Here is a 12,148-nt window from a genome sequence, read left to right as displayed (position 1 = left end):
TAACATGGACGTGAACTTGAAGATTGACATGAATGTAAACTTGAACATAACGTAATGTGAAACATAACTTGAACGTGAAATACATGAACTTAGAATCTTGGTCAATATACTTATTTATTAATAAAGTGACCATACAGGTACTACACAGGTCCTCTTGAGCCGTGTGTCCCTACTGATTACCACATCACAATACAAGTATCTACACCAGTTGTGAGTGCGTTAATATGTACCCTATAGTTGTTGTGGCCCCACATATTCTACATGTAACAATTGTTGTGTCTCACGTAGTGTATGCTCCATAGTTGTTGTGGTCCCATAAATTGTTTGTGCCACAATTGCTATGAGCACACGTAAAATAAAATATGGCTCCATCGGTATTAGTGCCTGATGCGCTCCAATGATCAGCTAGTTAGGCCCCATTCGCAACCTGTGGACTGTACTTCATCAACTCAGGGAATTTCACATCTATTTAGACACTCTAGTGTGAATGAAAGAGTTCCACTAGGATATTACCTCATCCTACCACTTAGGGTCGTGATTGACATGAATAACTTAACAAGATTGTTCTCAATATACACAAATTGTATTCGAGATGGTACGTGGCATGAATTTGAAAGGACAGAAGTCTTGACGTAGCGTAACTTGACATGAACGTAAGACGACATACATGATGTACTTTGAGACATTAACATAATAGACAACCTTTCACAACATGGCGTACATGTAACTAACAATATTTTGTAACATGACATTACATGTAACAGAAAATATTTCAAAACATGACATAACATGTGATAGACAATATTTCGTAACATGACATAACATGTGACAGACAATATTCAAAACATGACATAACAAATGACAGATAATATGTTGTAATATGGCATACATGTAACAGACAACATTTTATAACACAACATAATATGTAACAAATAATATTTTGTAACATGGCATAACATGTAACAGTGAATATTATGTGACAAGGCATACATGTAATAGATGTCATATGTAATGAGACATACTTGCAATAGATAGCAACATGTGACAGAATATATTGTGCAATAGATAAGTATTTCATGACAGAATAATTCATATAACAGATAAACATGTGATGACATGGCATGACATGACATATATAATAACATATGAACATAAACTATAGTTTCCTTACCCATCACATATACACAGTAAACTGATAGTAAGTTAAGAGCTAACTTACCTCGATTGTCGCATTCTATGAGAATAAAGTATGAAATATGATAAATTGTAAAAAAGTATTCTAAAAGTTAAAAATTTAATTACTAACAATTAGAAACATGCAAAAGAGACAACTTAAAATAAAATTACCATTTTACCCTCTATATGTGGGAAATGACTATTTTATCCATAACTTAAAGATTTCATTTCCTAACTCCAAAAATTATCATTGACATACCTCATGTAAATTTTGTCCTAAACTCAAATATCAAGTCCAAAAATTTTAAAACAATTCACAACTATAGAAAACTCACTATGGCCGAAACATCCATAGGTCATTTCTCTTATTTTTGTTGCAATTTCTTCCAAGTTCAAAACTCATGATTAAACCAAAATTTTGCAACAAGGATCTTCATATCCTAAATTTAAAACCATAATTAAAACATCCATTCAGAAAAAGCTAATCATCAACACCAAAATTTTTGTAAAAAGACCCAAACTTTTTAACAAATAGCAAACCCTTGAATCACAAGGTTTGACCCTAAATTAAAACATCTCCAAGAATTTCAAAAAATCAAATTTTACTTCTAAGATATTCATAACATCATCCTAAGATCAACCATTCTTTAAATCATCAAACAAAAGTCACCAAAAATGTGACGCCCCCAAATTCCGCTTGGGATCGGACGGGCATCCAAAGCGTCGGGACATGCAACATAAGGTTACCTACCCATGTTCATGACATATAAGATGCAATGTTCCTAACATGCATCTAGCATTATGCAATATTAGCAGTGGGTAACTTTTTTTTAGCAATACTATACACCAAACTTATAATATCCCAAATTTTTTAGCATTATGCAATAATCTATGCATACTTAACAAAATAAATATCCACGATTACAATACGAGTTTTTGAAAATTGTAATCTCAAAACAAAGGAGATTGGGCTCCATAATTACATTACTAAAATACACTATTGAGCCTGTTCGTCGAGTAAATTGAATAACTCAACTAACAATGCTACAATACTATCGAAAAACTTAACTATGGAGGCTTTAAGCTCTGCATTGCGCTTGTGGCATCTAGTCAATCTCCTCCAATCTGCCAGTGTCCACTCCCTACTCTGGTCTTGACATATCACCTACCATTCAGGGATAATGGTAGTTGAGGCTACCACAATGAAATTTGATTACAAATCTTAACAAGTTAACAATAAACTCTGACACAGGTTAATTATGCATGCATGGCAGTAAAGGCATAAATGCACAATCAAAGTCAATAATAAGCATAACATAACTTGATATAATATGGCATAAACTGACATAACTTGAACTAAAATATGAACAAAACTTGAAACTTAACATGACATGGGCTTGAAACTGAGACTTGACTTGACGTGACAAAGCATGAACGTGAGCTTGAACATAACATGAAAGTGAAATACATGAACTTGGAATCTTATTCAATAAACTAAACTTTAGCATGAACATGAACATAACTGAACTTGAACTGAAACTAAACATGAACTTAATGTGAATTGAAACGTGAACTTGAAACGTAACATGAACGTGAACTTGAACATAACATGAACTTGATCTGAATTCTGACAATTAAAATGATTTCACAAGTGGTTTCGTCAGGAATAATGAACAACTAGAATTATTCTGCCCAACGTATTCCATCGGATATACTCAGACAATCAAAATAATTCCATCATGAGTATTTTAAATCACGTACCCTAGCAATCAAAATGATTACACTAGGAATACCTAGTAATACTCTGACAAACAGAATGATTACAACACGAGTATTTTAAATTACCTACCCTAGCAATTAAAATGATTACACCAAGAATACCTAGTAATACTCTGACAATCAAAATGATTACACCAAGAATACCTAGTAATACTCTGACAATCAGAATGATTACATCATGAGTATTTTAAATGAAATACCCAAATAGTCAGAATGATTACGCTAGGAGTATCTATATAATTGAACTTGAACTAAATTTTGACAATCAAAATGATTTCACCAGAAGTACCTCGCATGAAGTACGAATGGAGATGCTAGGACAATCACAATTATTACATTGCAAATATCCTAAACATAACTAACTTGACATGACTTGAAAGGTTGTTCTCGAGATGCACAAACTGTATTGGAGACAAAATGTGACTGGAATACAAAATGACAGAAGTCCTGACGTAACACAACATAACTTAAATATAACTTGAAAGACATAACTTACTTGAGATAGAAACATTTTGTAGCATGACATAACATGTAACAAACAACATTTCATAACTTGACAAAACATGTAACAAACAACATACTTAACATGGCATACTTGCAACAATGAATATTACATGATATGAAATACATGTAACATATAGCATATTTAACATGACATACTTATAACATATAGCAATACGTGACAAAATTGATTGTGTAAAAAATAAATATTTGTGATAGAATAAATTATACGTAACAGCTTAATATGTAATGACATGGCATGGCATGGCATGGCATGACATATATGGTAACATACATATATAAATTGTAGTTCCCTTACCCATCACACATATATAGTAAAGTAATAGTAAGTTAAGAGCTAACTTACCTCAATCATCGCGTTCTATGAGAATAATACGCAAAACATGAGAAACTGAAAATAGTGATTCTAAAAATTAAGAATTTAATCACTAACAATGAGAAGCATGAAGACAAGCTAACTTATAGTAAAATTATCAGTTTACCCTCTAAATGTGGAAAAATGACCATTTTATCCCTAACTTAAGGATTTCACATCCTAACTCCAAAAATTTCTAAAATTTACATTCCTCATGTAAATTTTGTCCTAAACTCAAATATCAACTCAGAAAAATTTAAAACAATTCACAACTATGGGAAACTCACTATGGCTGAAACATTCATAGGTCATTCCTCTTGATTTTTGTTACAATTTCTTCCAACTTCAAAACCCGTACTTAAACCAAAATTTTGCAACAAAGATCTTCCTATCCTAAGTTTAAAACCATACTTAAAGCATCCATTTAGAAAAAGCTAATCATCAACACCAAACTTTTGTAAAAAGGTCCAAACTTTTTAACAAATAGCAAACCCTTGAATCACAAATTTTGACACTAAATCAAAACATCTCCAAAAATTCCAAAAATGAAATCTTACTTCTAACATATTCATAACATTATCTTAAGATCAACCATTCTTTCAATCATCAAACAAAAATACTAAAAATCACAAAATAACACTTGAAGTTTTTGGTTTTACACATAGTCCAAAAACAAAAACTTTTTCTTAACTAACTTTGATGAATCTCTTGATCCATGGCTTAAAAAGATGAGATCTTCAAACTAAAACATCACATGGTTTAAAAATGTGTCCTAAAGAAGATACAACCACCAAATTAAAATCACATGACTAAAAGTCAATAAAACATGGATCTAACCCAAAAACATCGAATCTTAGGCCTAACCGAAATCCTCTTGCATAGAAAAATCATATCTTTGAAAATAATACTAAATATCTTCAAACTAACATCCTAACATGAAAATAAGAGACTTAGGATCATCATATAAAAATATCAAAGCCTTTACAGTAAGATCAAACCATGAAATATTCAAACTTTCTCCAAATAAAAACTATTTTTTCCACTTTCAATTTTCAAGTTTCAAGATCGAAGAAAATCTATCATCAAAAGCTCTAGTCATGCAACAAAATCTTAATGAACACTCATAAACACATGCTAGCAACACTCCATAAAATTTTCGGACCAACATATGTCCATTAGCTTGGCCAAAAATGCTTAAAATGGGTCTAAAAATCTCCATGCAGAAAGACCCAGAAATTTACCCAAGAGAGCTCTTTTGGGTTTCTCTCTAAGAATGGAGTGAAGAAGTGATGAAAGGGAAATAAATGTGTCTTGCACAACTTTAGATTTCTGAAGGGGGGAGATATGGGCTTGAATGAAAAGGTGGCTATGTCATATAAAGTGGAGAACAGTGAGGGGCAAAGGACTGCGTGAAGAAGCTGTGAGGTATGGAGGTTGATGAGGTGGATTTTAACTTCACATCAATGCACTATTAGGTGCAGCCAAGGGCAATGGATGGTCTTCCATGTGGGGGAGAGGAAGGCCAACTTTAGGGTTTGGGGAAACCCTTGAGGGTTTGGTTTCAACTAAGCTTTTGAGGTTTCAATTGGATTCCAACTATTTAGGGTTTCACTAAGGTTGAAACCCTCTTTGATCTGGCTTAATTTGGTTGATCAGATGAAAGATAGGGTTTTGCTTAGGTGGCATGATCTCACACATTGATTTCCTTCACAAATCCATCTAATGATTTCTCTTTGTGCCAAGTGTCTAATACTATTCACCAAGTGTGGATAGGATCTTACTAAGTGTTCAAATAAAACTTCTCTAACCTAATTTGGACATTCCACATTGTGATTTTAAAAACACTACATTAGGTGTTACTATTGAGGTTTATTCACTCTGGGAAGGTGAAAAATAAACTTTTACTGTAAAATCCTAAATATTCATACAAATCTAACTGTGCAATTTGTTTATCAAAATTCAACTTCGAAATGCCTCAAAAAAAGCAAAAGGTGTTTTCAAACAAGCGTATTGTCTGAAAATTGAAAATGAGATTATTGAATCATAAAATCCTAAATAACCGAGTCAATTGGAGCAGACCATAATGTATTTTGACACTTCTAACTACCTCAAATAAATAAAATCACACTTCTATCACCGTAGTGAGTGATAACGCTGACTATGCTGATAGACTAAAACCTATGCAATTAGTCGATTCGTGAAAACTTACAGGGTTCTCACAAGGTTCCTAAAGTCTATAGAAATTTCACCATTAAATTTCTAGTGGGCTGTTACAAAAAATAACAAAATAACATTGGAGTTTTTGGTTTTACACTCAGTTCAAAAACAGAAACTTTTTTCTTAACTAGCTTTGATCAATCTCTTGATTCGTGGCTTAAAAAGATGAGATCTTCAAAATAAAACATCACATAGATTAAAAATGTGTCCTAAAGAAGATCCAACCATCAAACATAAAATCACATGGTAGCCTCATTTGAGAAGGTCAAATAATTTGGTGAATATTCATTATGAGTTGAATTTTATCTCCTCTTGTTCTTTATTGAACTTTTGAACTTATCAAAGGTAAATCACAACCTTTGTGGAGTTCCTTTTTTGTAATTTGGATTCTTAAGACGAGTTCTTCAACGGATCTAGATTTTGATATAATCTAGGTTCTTGGAATGAGTTCTCAACGAGTGTAGTTTCTTTCATCCTTTGACTTGAATTTGGCTTTCTTGGGTGAATTTTCAAATTGATTATGGGTTCAAGGGATTCCAATTCCGCAGGTTCACATCATTTAGTATTTAGACCAAGGTTTCCAATTAGGTCTGATTCTATCTTTTAATTCTTGCATCTTTAAATTTAATTTTAGGGCTTCATTATTCTAGGGTTACAAAAAAAAAGTGCAGAAATTCATTTTTCCTAGGGCTGCCAAATTACTCTATCATTTGGGATTTGTGTTCATTGTCAAAGGGTGGCTAAACTCCTTGTTTGAGGGCTGCCAATATTTGCACTATCTAGGATTTGAAATTTTTAGGGTTTCTTGCATCTCTAAGTTTGTCAATTGCTTGTAGTGCTATTTCATTGATTTTCTTCTATTCCTATCAATTTCGTGTGTTTGAATTCAATTGATTGATTTTCACAATTGAATCAATTTTTTGTGATTGAATTAGTGGAAAAAAAAAAGGAAGAGACAAAGAAAAGAAAGGAATAGAAAAGAAAAGAAAAGAAAAGGAAAAATTCAAAAAAATAAATTTGAAAAAATAAAATAAAATTGATTGAGCCTTATCATCAAAGGGGGTTGAATATATCATTATAGTTGGTATCTTGTTTTATAATTACTCTTTCCACTGTTTCAATTCCTTCAATCTTGTGTCATTTTTTTCCTTTCGTGTTTCTCTGTTCTTGTTTATTAGACCTAATTACTAATTGGAATAAAACAAGGTTGTATTGTCTTGATTGAGTTTAATTAGTTCTTAAAGAACTTGAGTGGGAAAACTCTTGAGGTAAAAGGCAAGAGAGTGAGAGATCATTATCGGGAAAAAGCCAATTAAGAGTGATACAGGAGTGGAGTGTCATTATTCGAGCGTAAACACGTAAGGGAGTATGTGAGGTTTTTACCACTAACATTTTTTTGTGCAGCACATTATGATGTCTCACACATCACCGAAGGGGATGGCAGACAATTCAGACTTTGTGTTGCAGTCCATGCAACAAACGTTTGAAAAGTTGAACTTGGCATTGGAGGAAGTGAGGGATAGGATGGATCAACGAGGTGCGGTAATTAGAAATCTGCAAGGTGGAAGAGATAGGAGGAGACGTGAGCCTAGTAGTATTGAGAATGGGTTTGAGTATAAAGAGTATGGTGAGTCTCTTGTTGCCAGACGTGCTCTCAATATACAAATTAAAATCGATAATTTGGAGCAACAGAGAAGGAATATTTTTCATACTAGATGCCACATCAACAACAAGGTATGTAGTATGATCATTGATGAAGGGAATTGTATAAATTTGATTAGCACCACTTTAATTGAGAAATTAAATTTACCTACCTTGAAACACCCTAGACCATACAAGTCGTAGTGGTTGAGTGGCAGTATGATAGGAAAGTGATCCATGATGGGTTAAGGAACATGTACAGTTTTGAAAAGGATGGAAAAACAATCAAACTTGCTCCTTTAACTCCAACATAGGTCGATGACGATCAACTGATGCTGAAACATGAAAGTGAGCCAAAAGTAAAGGGTGAAAGTGAGGTTGATCAAAAAAGAAAGAGAGAAAGTGAGATTGATAAAAATAAAAAGGAGAAAGTAAAAGTGAGGTTGAGTGAAAAAGAAAGAGTGTGAGTGAAATTGAGGAAGAAAGAAATTGTGAGACCCAATGGGAGGGGGAGAGAGAGAGAGAAATGAGAGAGAGAAAATATGTGCGTGAGGCTGAAACATTAGAAAAAAGAGTGAGTTGAGAAACAATTGTGAGGTCGAGAGTTCAAAAAAAGATGTTGAAAAAGAGAGTGAAAAAAAAAAGAGTGAAAAGAAAAGCGAGAGTGAAAAAAGTGAGAGAAAAACAAAGAGAGAAGTGAGTTTTTATGCTAAGGTGACTTTTAATACTAATGAATTTAATGAATCTTTGCCTAGTGTTGTTATCTCTTTATTGCAGGAATATGAGGTCGTGTTGCCTAGCGATGTTCTTAGGGGATTGTCACCTATCAGAGAGATAGAGCATTACATTGCTTTGTGACAAGTGTGACAATCCCTACCCAACATTTCTTTGAAGAACATGAGTCCTTGATATACTTGATGGGACAAGGTAAGTTGAATAGAATGCATGCCAAGTGTGTTCAATTTATTGAGACCTTTCATCATATAATCAAGTACACACATGGTAAGAAAAATTTTGTGTTTGATGCTTTAGCAAGAAGGTATGTCCTTGTCATCCTTTTATATACAAAATTATTGAGACTTGAATATGATAAGAGTTTGTATGTTAATGATGATGGCTTGGCTAGTGTGTATGGAGTACGTGAGAAAACATCGTTTGGTAAGTTCTATAAACTAGATTGGAACTTGTTTAGAGATAATAGACTTTGTATGTCTACTAGTTTTATGAGTGAGTTTCTTTTGTGTGATAGACATGGATGTGGTTTGATGGGTCATTTTGTAGTAAAGAGGACTTTAAAAGTGTTGCATGACCATTGGTGGAGTATTATTTGCCATTCACTGAGTTTGCATATAATTGGAGTGGTCATTTTGGTGTAAGGCAGACTTTAGACGTGTTGCATGAACGTTTGTGGGAGTATCATTTGTCTTTCATTGACTTGTTGCATGAATGTTTGCGGGAGTATCGTTGGCCCTTGTTAGAGTTTGCATATAATAGGACCATGCATACTACCATTTTTTATTCCATCTTGAAATTATATATGATTTTAATCCACTTACTCCTTTAGCATTGATGTTTTTGCTTGTTGATGACAAGAGTGGCTTGGATAGACCTTTTCACATTCTAGAGAAGATTAATGATAATTCATATCAAGTGGATCTTCTAGGTAAGTACCATATTTCTGCTACTTTCAATGTTTATGATCTTTTTCCCTTTGATCGAGGTGGAGATTCGAGGTTGAATCCTTTTAAGGAGAGGGGGAATGATGGGCCCTAAGGCAAACCAAGTCTTAAGATGAATTACAAGATCATGAGCTAAGAAGATCAAGGAAGCAATGCAAGGATTGGTGCAATCCAATTGAGATGAAGCTAGCAAGAGCCCAACACTTAAGATGGGCTTAAAAGAAGGAGAACTAGTTTTGATCCACTTGGTCCAAGCTTTGGAAGACACGACTTAGAGATAGGGCCTGTTGTTGTTAAAACTTTCAATTTGTTTAAAGGATTTGTATTATTAGTTTAGAATAAGTGGGCTTTAGGATGCTTAGCCCACATATGTCTTATTTCTTAATAACTAGGGCTTTTGGGAAGGCCTTGTATTTTGGCCAATGGCTTATTTGGAAAGTTAATATATTATTTGAACTAGAGTTTTAGAAGTTATTGTAGCGGCACTTTTCATGCTCCAATACCCCTAGCACTATTCACTGAGGGTTTTTGGGGATTTATTTAAATCACTTGTAGCCTCATTTGAGAAGGTCAGACAATTTGGTGAATATTCATTGTGAGTTGAGTTTTATCTCCTCTTATTCTTTATTAAACTTTTGAACTTATCAAAGGTAAATTACAACCTTTGTGGCATTCCTCCTTTGTAATTTGGGTTCTTGAGACAAGTATTTCAATGGGTCTAGATTTTGATATAATCTAGGTTCTTGAAACAAGTTCTCAACGTGTGTAGATTCTTTCATCCTTTGACTTGAATTTGGCTTTCTTGGGTGAGTTTTCAAATTGATTGTGAGTTGAAAGGATTCCAATTCCGTAGGTTCATATCAAAATATCTTCACATGAAAATAAGAGACTTACGATCATCATATAAAAATATCAAAGCCTTTAAAGTAAGATCAAACCACAAAATATTCAAACTTCCTCAAAATAAAAACTATTTTTCCACTTCCAGTTTTCAAATTTCTATCTAAGAAAATCTATCATCAAAAACTTTATTCATGTAACAAAACCTCAATGACTCATAAACACACGCTAATAACACTCCATAAAATTTTCAGATCAAGATATATCCATTAGCTTGATCAAAAATTTCAAAACATAACATATTCTCCAGTTTCACATCTAGAATGACCTTTCTATAGTTAAAAATACTTTTGACCAATCAAATGACCATGAAATAAGACGAATAAGATATCCACAGAGACTACACTCAAACATGAACAACTTCTATGAATGAGTAATCACGCGAAAATACATACAAAAGGTCAAAAGTCTTCACGTAAAAAGACCCAGAAATCTACCTAAGAGAGCTCTTTTGGATTTCTCTCTAAGAATGGGGTGAAGAAGTGATTAAAGGGAGTGAAATGTGTCTTGCACGACTTTAGACTTCTGGATGGGGAGGTATGGACTTGAATGACCGTTGATTGAAGGTGACTATGTTACATAAAGTGGAGAATAGTGAGGGGCAAGGACTGCCTCCTGCAGCTATGAGGTATGAAGGGTGATGAGGTGGATTTCTCCTTTACATCAAGATAATATTGAGTGTAGCCAAGGGTAGTGGATGGCTTGCCATGTGGGGGAGGAAGCTTCTTCAAAAAGCTTTTCCAAGGTGACCAAATTCATGGACCTTGGTGGGCCTCAACCATGTGGGGGAGGAAGCTTCTTCAAGAAGCTTTTCCAAGGTAGCCAAATTTGTGAGCTTTGGTGGGTCTCAACCAAGTGGACTTCAACTTAGGATTTAAATGGGGTTTAGGATGCTAGCCCAAATTCAATTTTTCATGGTACAATCAATTTTTCAAGGTTTAAAAGGTTGGATAATGGTATCATAACAAGAATTTGGTGAATTAATAGCATGTGGAAGTGATTTAATCAAGTGATTAAACAAAATGCTAGAAATTGGATCAAAAAGGGTTTGAAGGCCAACTTTAGGGTTTGGAGAAACCGTTTAGGGTTTCAGTTTCAACCAAACTTTTCGAATTTCAATTGGATTCCAACCATTTAAGGTTTTACTAGGGTTGAAACATTCTTTGATCTAGCTCAATTTAGTTGATCAAATGAAAGAATAGGGTTTTCTTAGGTGGCATGATCTCACACCTTGATTCCTTCACAATCCATCTCATGCGTCCTCTCTGTGCCATGTATCCACAACTATTCACCAAGTGTAGATAAGATCTTTCCAAGTATCCAAATAAAACTTTCCTAACCAATTTAGACATTCCACACTGTGATTTTAAAAATACTACGTTAGGTGTTACTATTGAGGTTACTATTCACTCTGGGATGGTACAAAAAAACTTTGCATTGAAAAATCCTAAATATTTATACAAACTTAAGGTGCAATTTGTTTACTAACGTTCTACCTTGAAGTGCCTTAAAAAAAGCAAACTACATTTTCAAACAAGCGTATCGTTCAAAAATTGAAAATGAGATTATTGCCTAATAAAATTTTAAATAATCAACTGAGTCTAATGGCACAGACAATAACATATTCTGACACTTCTAACTATCTCAAATAAATAAAATCACACTTCTGGCACCATAGTGAGTGATAACACTGACTATGGTGACAAACCAAAACATATGCAATTAGCCGATTTACTAAAACTTACGAGGTTTTCACGAGATTCCTAAAATCTATAGAAATTTCACTATTAAATTTCTAGTGTGCTATTACAAGCATACTAAACATTTTGCAATGAATTCCGCTACATCCTTCTTGATTCCTTCCCACAAGAATTGACCT

Source organism: Carya illinoinensis, chromosome 9 (genome assembly GCF_018687715.1).
Source record: "Carya illinoinensis cultivar Pawnee chromosome 9, C.illinoinensisPawnee_v1, whole genome shotgun sequence".
Lineage (NCBI taxonomy): Eukaryota > Viridiplantae > Streptophyta > Magnoliopsida > Fagales > Juglandaceae > Carya > Carya illinoinensis.
Note: the sequence above shows the minus strand (reverse complement) of the source record.